The sequence below is a fragment of the Haemorhous mexicanus genome, chromosome 19 (genome assembly GCF_027477595.1).
Source record: "Haemorhous mexicanus isolate bHaeMex1 chromosome 19, bHaeMex1.pri, whole genome shotgun sequence".
Lineage (NCBI taxonomy): Eukaryota > Metazoa > Chordata > Aves > Passeriformes > Fringillidae > Haemorhous > Haemorhous mexicanus.
This window is the reverse complement of record NC_082359.1, coordinates 8,119,604-8,130,891: the sequence shown is the minus strand read 5'-3', so window position 1 is coordinate 8,130,891 and position 11,288 is coordinate 8,119,604.

The window sequence follows — 11,288 nt, the reverse complement described above, 5'->3', positions numbered from 1 at the left end:
TGTATTATTAACAGCCCTTGGCCTCTCCCTGCCAATCTGTGTTTCCCCGTGGATGTTTTCTCTGCAGCCACAGCCCCCAGACCAAAGCCCCTCGCCCAGCAGATGGCACTCAGAGGCTCCAGGAAACCCACATGCTCCCAGAAATCCCCTCCCTCCGAGAAAATGTGGGGTAATTGAGATTTTGTTTCTGCCTGACACCATCTTGGGGATGCTAAGCCTGAGAGCCCCCCAGGGCTACCCAAGAAAAACTGAGGTTGCAGCTCCCCCTTGTCAGGAGGGCTGCTGGTCCTGGGTGGGTGAGGTGCAGCCACCCCAACCCCTCCATGGAGCCCAGCCTGAGCTGTGGGACAGTGTCTGACTGCAAGGAAGGGTGAATTTTGTACTTTCCCTCAAAAGCTCCAAGGACCAAGAGGGGAGGTGTTACAGCCACTGCACTAGAGGAGGGATGCAGCAACTGTCCAGTTTGTGGCCACTTCTTCCCTCTAGGATGCCTTCCCTGCAAAACCAGGCATGGGGGAGACTGTGCTACTGACTTGGGAAATGCCTGCAGGGAATTTGGCCCAGGAGCAGGATTTGGCCAGCAGCTGCTCCTCTAAATTCCACCAGCACATGGCAGCTGATGCCAAGTTCACCTGTGCTCTCCCCCTGGTTTTCTGGGCAGCCACACAGCAGCAAGACCCAGTGATAACAAAGCAAACTCCCCTTGCAGTTCTGTTTTTCTCCACGGAACTTTCATTACAGGAATAAAACTGAACAAATAAACCCTCTACACCTCTACTCTCCAAAATAATAACCCCCAAAAAAGGTGCACTGAAAATTTATTTTTACCCCTTCACTGCCACGGGAACATGCTATTGTTTCCTAAAAATTGCACCTCTCACCTCATGCCCCATGACCTGCCCAGCAGGGCTGGAGCAGGGTATGGAGGGCTGGGAGCTGGCAGGGGGCTGGATTAATGAGGGCACAGGGAGGCTGCAGCCCTCCCCATTAGCTCTCTATCATGTGCAGGAAGAGCAGCCATCCTACTGTGCAGCCCTTCCCATTCCCATGGAAACCACTGGTGCATCCCGCCAGGAGTATAAATAAACCTCTCACATGAACTTCATCCCGTGTGCTGTGCCACAGCTGAGATGTCTGACACCCACTCTAGGGACACAGGTGCCTCTCTCTTTGTGCTGCATGGACACTGCTGCTGCCCCTTGTACCTAAAAACAGACCAAGGCTGGGCACACAGGAAACCAGGGAAATGAGGGACCATGCCAGGCAATGTAACACATGGTCAGACACCACATCTCACAACCACAGTGAACAAAAATAGCCCTGCCACCAATCCTAATTGCTGTTTAAGTGTCTAAGAACAGCACTGAAGAGACACCCAGAATGCACATAATCTAATTATAATGAGCCTTGCAAAAACTAGCCCTGCATCTTCCATTCCTGCAGTGCTCCTTATGCTCTGCAAGGGAAGCTCAGTCCCACTCCGGGGTTCTGACTCCTGTTAGATATTTGTGATTGGGAGTATCTGTTCCAAACCCACCCACAGTACAAGCCAGGGAGCTTGGGCATGAAGGCTAGCACTCAGCCAACAGGTTTTGTTTCATTTTAATTGGGATAACTTGCAGATGATTTTTAAAAAATGTGTGGGGGACACAATGCCCCTTAACTCTAATTGGAATGGTCCATGTTTTATCTACACACATTATACCTTTCCCACTTCTATCCCCCTTTCCATAACCATTTTGTCAGGAAGGAAGGTCTGTCCCAATAATTTCCATGTTTGCTTTACACAAAGGATTAGACACTGCACAATGTAAGATCACCTGCTGCTGCACCTCAGGATAAAGTCTGTAAGTGTTATCAGCTGCCACACAGGACTCCACATCCCAGGGTTTAGCCCTTACACACAGGTAGAATTAAATATCAGAAGCAATGGTAGCAAAGGAAATGTCAAACCTTTCCAGGTTTTGGGGTTTTTTTAGCCAGGTCCCTCAAGCCTGCTGCCACCTGCACTTTATCAATTATTATCTTTAATAATTATCAGATTAAACTCCATGAAGAGAAACTTCTCCAATTAATTACAGCCAGAAATAGTAATGACAAGATCATTTCCAGACCTAGAGCAGGCTCCTCAATGATTCTGTGAACCTGTGAACCTGAGGCTCTGACAGCAAGGGAAAAAGCCCTGCCTGACTTTGTTGGAGTAATTTTATTAACTCTGGCTGGTTCTGTTAGTTGACAAAGTGACAGGATCCTGGGGAAAATTTCTCTGTGTGTTTAGTACATCTTTGGCAGGTGTCAAGGTATATTCTCTGGCTTGTCACTCACTGTGCTGCCCTTTAGATAGTTATTATTTCATGTAATTATGATTATTACATGTGGAGATGCCACCCTTATGAATAGCCTCTGGTTGCTGTCACTCACTGCAATGTGATGCAGGGGGATGAGTTGTCAGGAAGGAACTGCAGGGTATGAAAAATTGCCACATTTCTCTCCTTTAAAACAAATAATCCATGTTTTTGCTGGTCATGCCTTTTCACTTAGCAAGTGGCATACTCAGGACTGGGCAGCACAGCAGAAAATCATCTGCTATAAAGCACCATGCCAGAGTCACAGGGTAAGAGCACCCAGAGAATAATTGTGAAAGGAGGAAGGGTAACAGCCCTTGAGCTGCCCCCCCGTGCTGTGCTGTGAATCCTTGTGGCAATTCTGCCCCAGAGATGCTTTCTCCTTCACTGCTCAGTTCAAAATACCTCCTGCAGGTGCCCATGCCTACCCTCTGGGTGAGATGCATCCATCCCACCTTCCCACACTTCCCTGGCAGCTGAGCTGCCTGTTGGGGGTGACCCACACTCCATTTCCTGCAGAGCAAGGGAATTACACAGGATTTCACACCACCTCCTCAAAACTTCAGCATTCCAATAAAAATCCTCAGTTTTGCAAAGCTGGGTTTCTGCAGCAGACATGCCAATAATTCCTGCTCTGGGACTATTTCCCACAAACCAAAGCAAACCAAAATAAACTATGATTCTTTCCCAAAGTCTGCTACAGACTTTAATTGACCTTGGGCAAGTCATTTTGTATTCCAGGGGCCCTGCTGGAAAATGGAAGTCAGGGAATTTTCTGAAAACTCTTTGGCCAAGCATTCATTCCTACAGTAACCTCTAGAAATAACAGCACAAGGAGGCTGCAATCTTGACTAAAGCCTTTTAGAGTATCTGCAATGTTAAAAAAATACACTGTCTCAGTCGATTTCAGATACCCAACACTTCTACAGCACACAGCTTCCACAGGGAGTTATTCACAATTACAAATAGATCAATATTCATAAATCGTCTCCCTACCACAGCTGAACAAATCATTTGTAACGATTCATTTCCTTGATGAATTTCACCTCTTTTCCAGTTTGCAAATTATGTGTGAACAGAGCTGGATTTTCCAAATTGATTTCCCCTCCCCCCCCAAGCCTTTTTCCATCCCACGTAATTTCTGAGAACAACTTTACATCTTAAAAGAACTCCAGGTCCTGCATCCTTGCCTGGCCAGAGCTCCCCAGCAGACCTGAGCCATCATTAGCAGCAGCCCCTCACTGCAACCCCAATTCCCCTGCTTGGTTTAGTGGTGCTCATGAGCTGCTTGTGCTCCTTGCCAGGATGAGTGCAGCAGTCACCATCAAGTTTCTACTGCAAATACTTCAAATATCTCAGTTTGCAGTCCTCTTGGAGATTAATTGAACAAATATTTCCCTTCCACATGAACACACTCCTGCCAGTAAACGTGCTCACTAAAATATTCACAGCAAGCTAACACAAAAAGGACAAAGGAAAGGTAATATTGAAGCCAGGCCTGCTGAAGCATTTTCTCAACTCAATGCCTGCTCCCTGCTTGGCTTTTTTCACAGATCTGGACAATACAGCAAAGCATCCCACCTCCAGATGCTCCCCTTGATGCCCTGATTCGTGGCTATGTCTCACCGCCTGCTCCTCAGTGTGCAGAGCCATCCCAGCCCTGGCACATTTGGAAAGGACACCTCTCAACACTAAACACCTGCATCCCAGCCAGGTTGGCTGTAAGCCCTGGCCCCCCCCAGCCGTGCTGGAGGGTTCCCCAGCTCCCTGCAGCCCAGGGCCTGCCCTCCAGCCAGCTCTGCACTCTCCTCCCACAGCTGCCAGGGATCCTGGTTCTGCTGCACCAGCACTGAGACCTCCTGTGCTCCATGGGGGAAAGGCAGATTGATAATTAAATCCACTATTGAGATATTCACATCCTGTTCCCTTGCCATTTAAGCAGACATAAAACATTTTATTATTCTGCTGATTTAGGAACCTGAATTTAAATATTAGAGTATTAAAGCGATACTTAATTAGTTGACTGAATGTTCTCCCTTTTATCAGTGTTGACAGATCTTAATTATAGCATGGGCTGTGAAAGCTGATAGAACAGCTGATGGCAGCAGCACCGCCAGGAATACTAAAGTGTGTCAGAATTACTTGTCTGTTTTCCCTCTTCCCTCTTCTCTGTTCTTCAGGCATGCTCTGAAGTCCTTGGCAAATAAAGCCAGCACTGCAGCCAAGCCTGAGCAGTTTGGCATTTACTCTCAAGGACATCAGAAACTGCTTGCCCTTGAGAGAGCCAGGATAATCTACAGGCCCAGACTTTTGGGAACAAAAAAACCCCGTATGATGGGAAATGATCTCCTAGTTAATAATTTTCCTATCCACTAATCAAGCAGACACAGAGATTGTGGGGGAGCAGGAGTGCTGATGTTAGTTATTCATTAAGCCACACTTTAAAATGCAATTCAGACATAGAGGAATGGTCATCCCAATGAAACCTGCCCTTAAGGTTTTCAGTTGCCATCATCCTGACAAGTCCCTGCTGCAGGATGGCTCTGGGAACCAGCCATGCCAGGCAGATTGAGGCACACCCCTGGTTCTCTACCACCTCAGCCAGTGCCAGCACTGCCCTGTTTCGATGCCACCCAGAAGAGGCTGAGGGTTCAGCCTCCTTATCCACAGCAAGGACTGTGCCTGTTCCTGTGCCACAGCACAGGGATGAGGGCTCGGGCAGGAGGCTTCTGCTGGGGTAAATTACATCCCTCAGCAGCACATCCTTCACCTGCCTGGGATAATAACAAATGTCCACCTTCAGGGAAGGTGGCTGGCAGCAAGTATCTCTTGAAGAACATATATTTTACCTGCCCCCTGCAGAGGCCAAGGCATTCACTCTGAAGCAGCAGCATTTAACACAGCTCAGCAGCAGAGGCAGTGACAGAACACAGCACTTGCAAGAGGAATGAGGAAATGACAGCTTGGGTTTGGGCTGGGAGCCCATGAAGGTGGGCTGGCCACTTGTCTTGGATTCCTGACTTGCTAGCCCACTTGCCCAAAATCTATCATCCAGCTCAGCCTAAGACACACCAGTCTCTGAGTTTATTTTTTGTAGTTCTTTTGATGCAAATTAGGAGATCTGAAGCTTTAGTTAGATCCTGGCATCCCACAAGGCTCCACCAGAAGAAATTCACTTTCCCAGGAAGGATGTTTAGCCCCATATCACCCCCAAATGTTTTAAGTACAGTAAATACTATCCCCCTTGACTGCCCAGGTGGGGATGGGGAAATATCACTGTGCTCCAGTCTCATTTCTGCAAGTTCACTTCATAGAATCCAGGAGAATACAACCTGCTTCCACTACATTGCCTGCAGAAAAAAAATTGCTATGAAAAATGTGAAGAAAACGAGGTAGGAGCAATGTGTTGGAGCCAGTTGTCTAATCAGCTAAAGTTACAATCCTAAACCAGTCCCTAGACACCAGAAATACAGCTCAGTTCTCTGAAGTGCTGAGTGCTGACTGCATTTCAGCTCTGCATCCCCGCCCAGAATACTTCAAGATTATTAAATCACCCAGATACAATTTTATTCTGGGGGAAAAGTGTGGTAAAAATAGTGAATAAAATCAGTAATTTTCATCAGTTTGTGTATCCTGCCTTTAGCTCCTTCCTTTTAAGGCTCAAAGAAAGAGAAGTTGAAATCCCAGTGGTACACTGATGCTTTATAAGTTATTCCAGCATGAATGATCTCAACCTCAGGAACGATGTGTGCAAGCACTGCCAGAGCAGAGCAGACAGGCATGGAAGAGCAGCCCCTTTGTTGTCACGACTCAGGCATGTGATGGGTTGTGACACCTTTTCTGTGAGTGCCATCCATCACTCCCAGATGTTAGCACAGAGCCACGCTACCTCCCCACCGAGCAGCTTTTCATTTCCATTGCCAGTCACAGAGGGAAACAAGTGCTTTTTCCAAGAGATAAGGAATAACTTTGCACTTTGTGCATCACAGTGGGCAGGCAGAGGATCTGTGCACTGGCTGAAGGCAGCTCTCTGCTGCCCTGTGCCATGGCACTGGTGCTGAGAGTACAGCCTTGTCCCCTGTGAGGGCACCAGGACCTTGTCCCCGCTCTGGTGGTGGCCAGCACACTCCAGGAGCTCAGTGAGGAATGCTGCCAGCATAGTCAGTGCTCAGGCCTGACTCACATCAGCCTTTTTTAGTTTATAAATTAATCTAGCTGGGGAAAACGGTGCCCAGGCTGCATCCCCTGCCACTGGCTGTGCTGCAGCAGCAGGGCTGGATCACTGGGGCCTGCCTGGCTCCTGGCCTCGCCTTTATAAACACACTTAATGATCAGCAATGATGTCTTGGCAGCCTCAGCCTCTCTCACTAATGCCCATGTGCTAGGAGGGCATTTTGCCTGCTCTCAGACAAGCCAATCCCGTTTAACAGGGCAGAGATTTAAGAGCAGCAGCCTGCACAGCACAGCCCAGTGCCAGGCAATCCTCTGGATGCAGCAGCCAGGCTCCCTGCTGCCACAAAGCTTCTCCACCTAATGAACCTGCCTCCCAGGGAGGGAAAGGCATCCAGGGGACAGCACTTGCTGGAGTCCTGCTGGTGCTGGCTCACAGCAGCCCTTTCTGACAGGCAAGGAGACATTTGCTGCCTCCCTGCTCCCCTGTGCAGCACCAACAGGGCTGGGCAATGAGGTAATTTATCTAGCTGAGATTGCAGGACTAAATGCCAAGGCAGCATCCTGCCCTGGTGATAAATCCACCCACACATGGATTCAGCACAGTGTGCAGGCTGCAGGCAACAGGCAGGCAGCAAGGGAAGGGGTCTGCCTCCCCTGCAGCCCCCTCCACTCACCAAGGACACCCTGATGCTCAGGTGGTATTCTCCATCCGTTCCTGGGTGAAGCCCAGACCCATAAAAAGGCAGCAGAACACAGTTACCCCTGGCCTGGGGCTGTTGGCTCTGAGCTGTCACCAGTTTGCACTGCTGGCAGGGAGGTCTGACTGGCCAGCCCCCCAGTTTCACTCACAGGAGGATGCTCAGTGAGTGCAGCTGCAGCTCAAGGGCTTCCCCTGAGTGCTTCAAAGGATAAAGCCATTTTTCTCCAAGGTATCCCATTACAGAGCCATTCAGGGCAAATCCATCATGTCACACAAGAGCACATTTCAGAGATCCACACACCTGGGCAATGCCCACGCAGGGAGAGGGAGAAGAAACAGCCTCCAAATTGGACCTTGTTTGCCAAGTCATCTCTCATCACCGACCTCAGCAAGCTTTTCTCCCACCACCACTGCTTTTCTGCCACTACAATTACACTGAATGAGTTGTATCATCTTCCTGGTGTGTATTGCCTTCCTCTGGCCACCATCCAGTGTTTGCCCCACGAGTTCTCTGCCTCTCTCCAAGAAGCTGTCACAAATGGAGCCACAATAAATGTAATACACAGACCACAGCTTTCCAGAGAGCTGGCAGGCTCAGCCAGCAATGATAAAAGATCAATGAGAATTTCAATTGTTGTTTTAAATGCCTGTTGGGCTGCAAGCTCCCTACCTTTGATCACCAACCACACACAGTGGGTTGGTTTTTTACTTTATTTAATTTGTATGCACAGGATGGACGAGAGGTTTAGGATTCCACAGTGATGAGGGCACTAGAAACAAAAAATGCTGCTCATGGAGTCCCTCCCTCAGTGACAGACAGGCTAAACTGGAAATACATAACAAGAAACAGGCATGGACTAAGCAGAGAGACTAAGAGAACCTCTACTGAACAAAATAAACACAAATGCCTTTTCCTCCAGGTTTCTTTGCGTTTAGGACAATTATTTTCCCTCAATATCCATCAATAGAATGGACTTAAACTGAATTTTCTCCGTCCACAGCCTGCAAGTGCACTGTGCTAGTGCAAGGAGCAGATCCCTCCAGGGCAGCACACCAGGCATGGGCAAATGCCAGCTGGTGCAGTGCTACCCTGGCCTGTGCCAGCTGAGGCTGTGACCCTCCTCTCCAGCTGCAGCTGGCATTTCCCAGCCTCCTGCTGGCACTGCTCTCAGTGGGCAGCAAGAGCTTCTGCAGCACTGTTGTGATGGGAGCTCGCTATCAGAGGATGAAAAACAGTTTGCAGCCAACTGTAATATCATTTCAGCAAACAGCACCATAAATCAATGGCTGTAAATTAAGCATTTTGTTTACTCTCCACACAGCAGGGCTCTTCCCTGGATGCAATGCCAGCATCAGTGAGCCCTGCCCAGAGGAGCTGCCTGGCACAGTGAGATTGGGAGGGAGCTGTGCCACCCTGCCAGGCACAGTGACATGGGGACATCCATCCACAGGACTGCTTCCATCCTGCCCTACTCCTGCTCCAGGCAAGCAGCCCTTTGCTGATGCCATGTGCACGTTTCAGTGCTGCCTGGAAGGCTCCCAGGGACAGTGATAAGTCTGTCCCTTCTCTGCCTCTCTCCAGCTGCCTTTGGGAGGGCACAGGAAAGCACATGAGATCCCCATGAATGCAGCAGTGGGGCAAGTGGAAAGGTAAAAGGGACCACCTTCTACCATGGAGCCCCAGGCTCACTTGCTGTCTTTGCTGAGGCTGTGACAGACAAGAAATTCTCTCCCCACCACCCCAAACCTGTTGGAAGGAGAGGGGATGCTCCAAGCCTGAAAAACAGGAGAAACAGAGGCTGCATCTCCCACTCAGCCTCCACACTCAGCTGTCAGTGGCACAGTGGTTGGCATGGGGCATTCCCTCCCCAGGGAGGGATTCAGCTGTGCAACATCCACCCCCAGCATCCCTATTAGTGCTTCCAATGAGCTTGCAACTGGCACTCCAACCTCCAACCAACCCTCCAGCTGGCACTGCCACAGAGCCTCTGCAGAGTGGGATCACTCCCTGCCTGTTCCCCATCCAAACCCCTTCAGCCCTGCTCAGCCCACAGTGCATTGATGCTTCCCTCACTCCCACCTCCCCACTGTGGGAGAGACAGGACTTTTATTGGTGCTTTTTATGATTTCCTGGTAAGGTGTATATGTCTCCCTTCTGGCACTTTAGAGCAGAGGTGAGACCTGAGCTCCTATAAACCACCAACACCAGGAAGCTGAACAAGTCCCTCTCTCCACATAAAGAGTGCAGAATAAGCAGAGCAGTAATTCAGCCATGCTTCCAGGGATCCCCCCCACCTTTCCTTTCATCTGAGCTGCCACTCTCCCTCTCCCTCACAGAGCTGAGCTCCCCCTTGTCCTGCCTGTGCTATCCATGGCATCTGCAGGCAGGCACTGGATTAAGGAAAAGCTGCTATTGTCCATCCCACAGTGTGTCTGTTCACAGTTTAACCATTCTAATCCCTGCTTTGTGGGCAGATGTGCCTTCAGCCACACAGGAGATGAGTTGGAAGGATCTTACACAACTGTTTCAAACCAGGGCTTAGAAGTACTTGGGTATCAGGGACCTCAGAGGGCCACACTGAGACACAGATGGACACAGAGGTAACCCAAAGAGGCTCACATGGACACAGGCTGGGAGAAGAAACAGAAGCAGAAAAATGAGGAGAGGAAAGAATTCACATAGTGAATCACAACACCTAAACACCTAATACAGCCCTAAAGGCCTGGCCAAAAATCAGCACATCACCAGATCCTGCTCTCATTAGGGGTAGAAAGCCTGTAAAAGGGATTTCTCCTCCTGTCTCTGGTCACTCCTCCAAGAAATGAGCAAAAAGCTGTTTGCTGGTAACTCAGCCATGCAGTTCCTTTTCTTCACTCAGCACACAGGTTCATTTGAGCAGCAGAGCAATCCCTGCACTTATTTGTAGTTAGCACAGTGGCTGCAGCCCCCTGGGACTGGGGACCTTACATATGTGAATGACAGCAGTATTTCAGAGGATGACAGTGAAAGCCAATCTAGACTGTTGAGTTCCCTGTGAGGAAGTATTATGGGGCCCATAAAAGCTGCAAAGGACTTTGCAATTGCCAGCAATTTAATGGGGAAGATGCTGCAGTGATGGGCAACAGGCAAAAACCTGAAAAGAGATTTTCCAGCTGAGACAGGAGGAAAATGGAGCACCCTGGGTAAAGACCACAGGAAGAAGGGACCAGAGCTGAGAATTGAACACTGATTTCTGCATATCAAGTCATAGCCACAGGCTATAACATGATAAGATATCCAAGAGAATTCATTCAATAACTGACTGTGAGAGCTTTTTTCATTGTGATTTTTTTTTTCCTGTGGACCGTTGAAAATTGACTACTGTGTAATTATTTGTGAACACAACTTTCCCACATTTTCAGCCAGCTCCAGGGAAGTGAGAAAGCTATATTTACTCTGGTTCAAGTGCTTTGACTCTCAGCAGATCAAGTGCAGCATAAATCCCCAGGCCTCCCAAAGAGAGTGTGTGGACCACTCTGAATTTATCAACTCCTCTGCACCATCAGCCCTGGGTTGCCCCTCACCTCCCAGCCCTGGGAACACCACCCCATGCAAGCTGGGAGCCTCTGCTCATCTCTCAGATAATGCTTTCATTTCAGTGAGGTGGGTACAGGTACCCTGGGATAAATTCAACTGTAAATATTCAGAGTGATTCATTGTTTGGCTTTCCTCTCCAATCTAAATAGTTGGAGCTGTCAAAATTGATCTGAGTTTTTACGGTACAATACTTTAGAGAGAGAACAAACTGTGGATTAAATTTGCTGTTGTGGCCCAAAATAGCTTTCAAATATCAACACAGGCAAGATACACATAAAAGAGACTATTTCCTTGTGAAGCAAGGCAAGCCCTCATATCTCCATTTAACTGTTTCTCCCTGGAGATGCACAGCACTAGGCTGAGCATTTGAGCTGCCTCCTTCTTCCCTTCTCCCTTCTGACTGGGAGCTGTGTAAAAATCTCTTTTGCTCATAAAAAGTTCCTGGCTGGGCCCACTAATCTGTCCAGGATGGGAGCAGAGCTGAAAATAATGA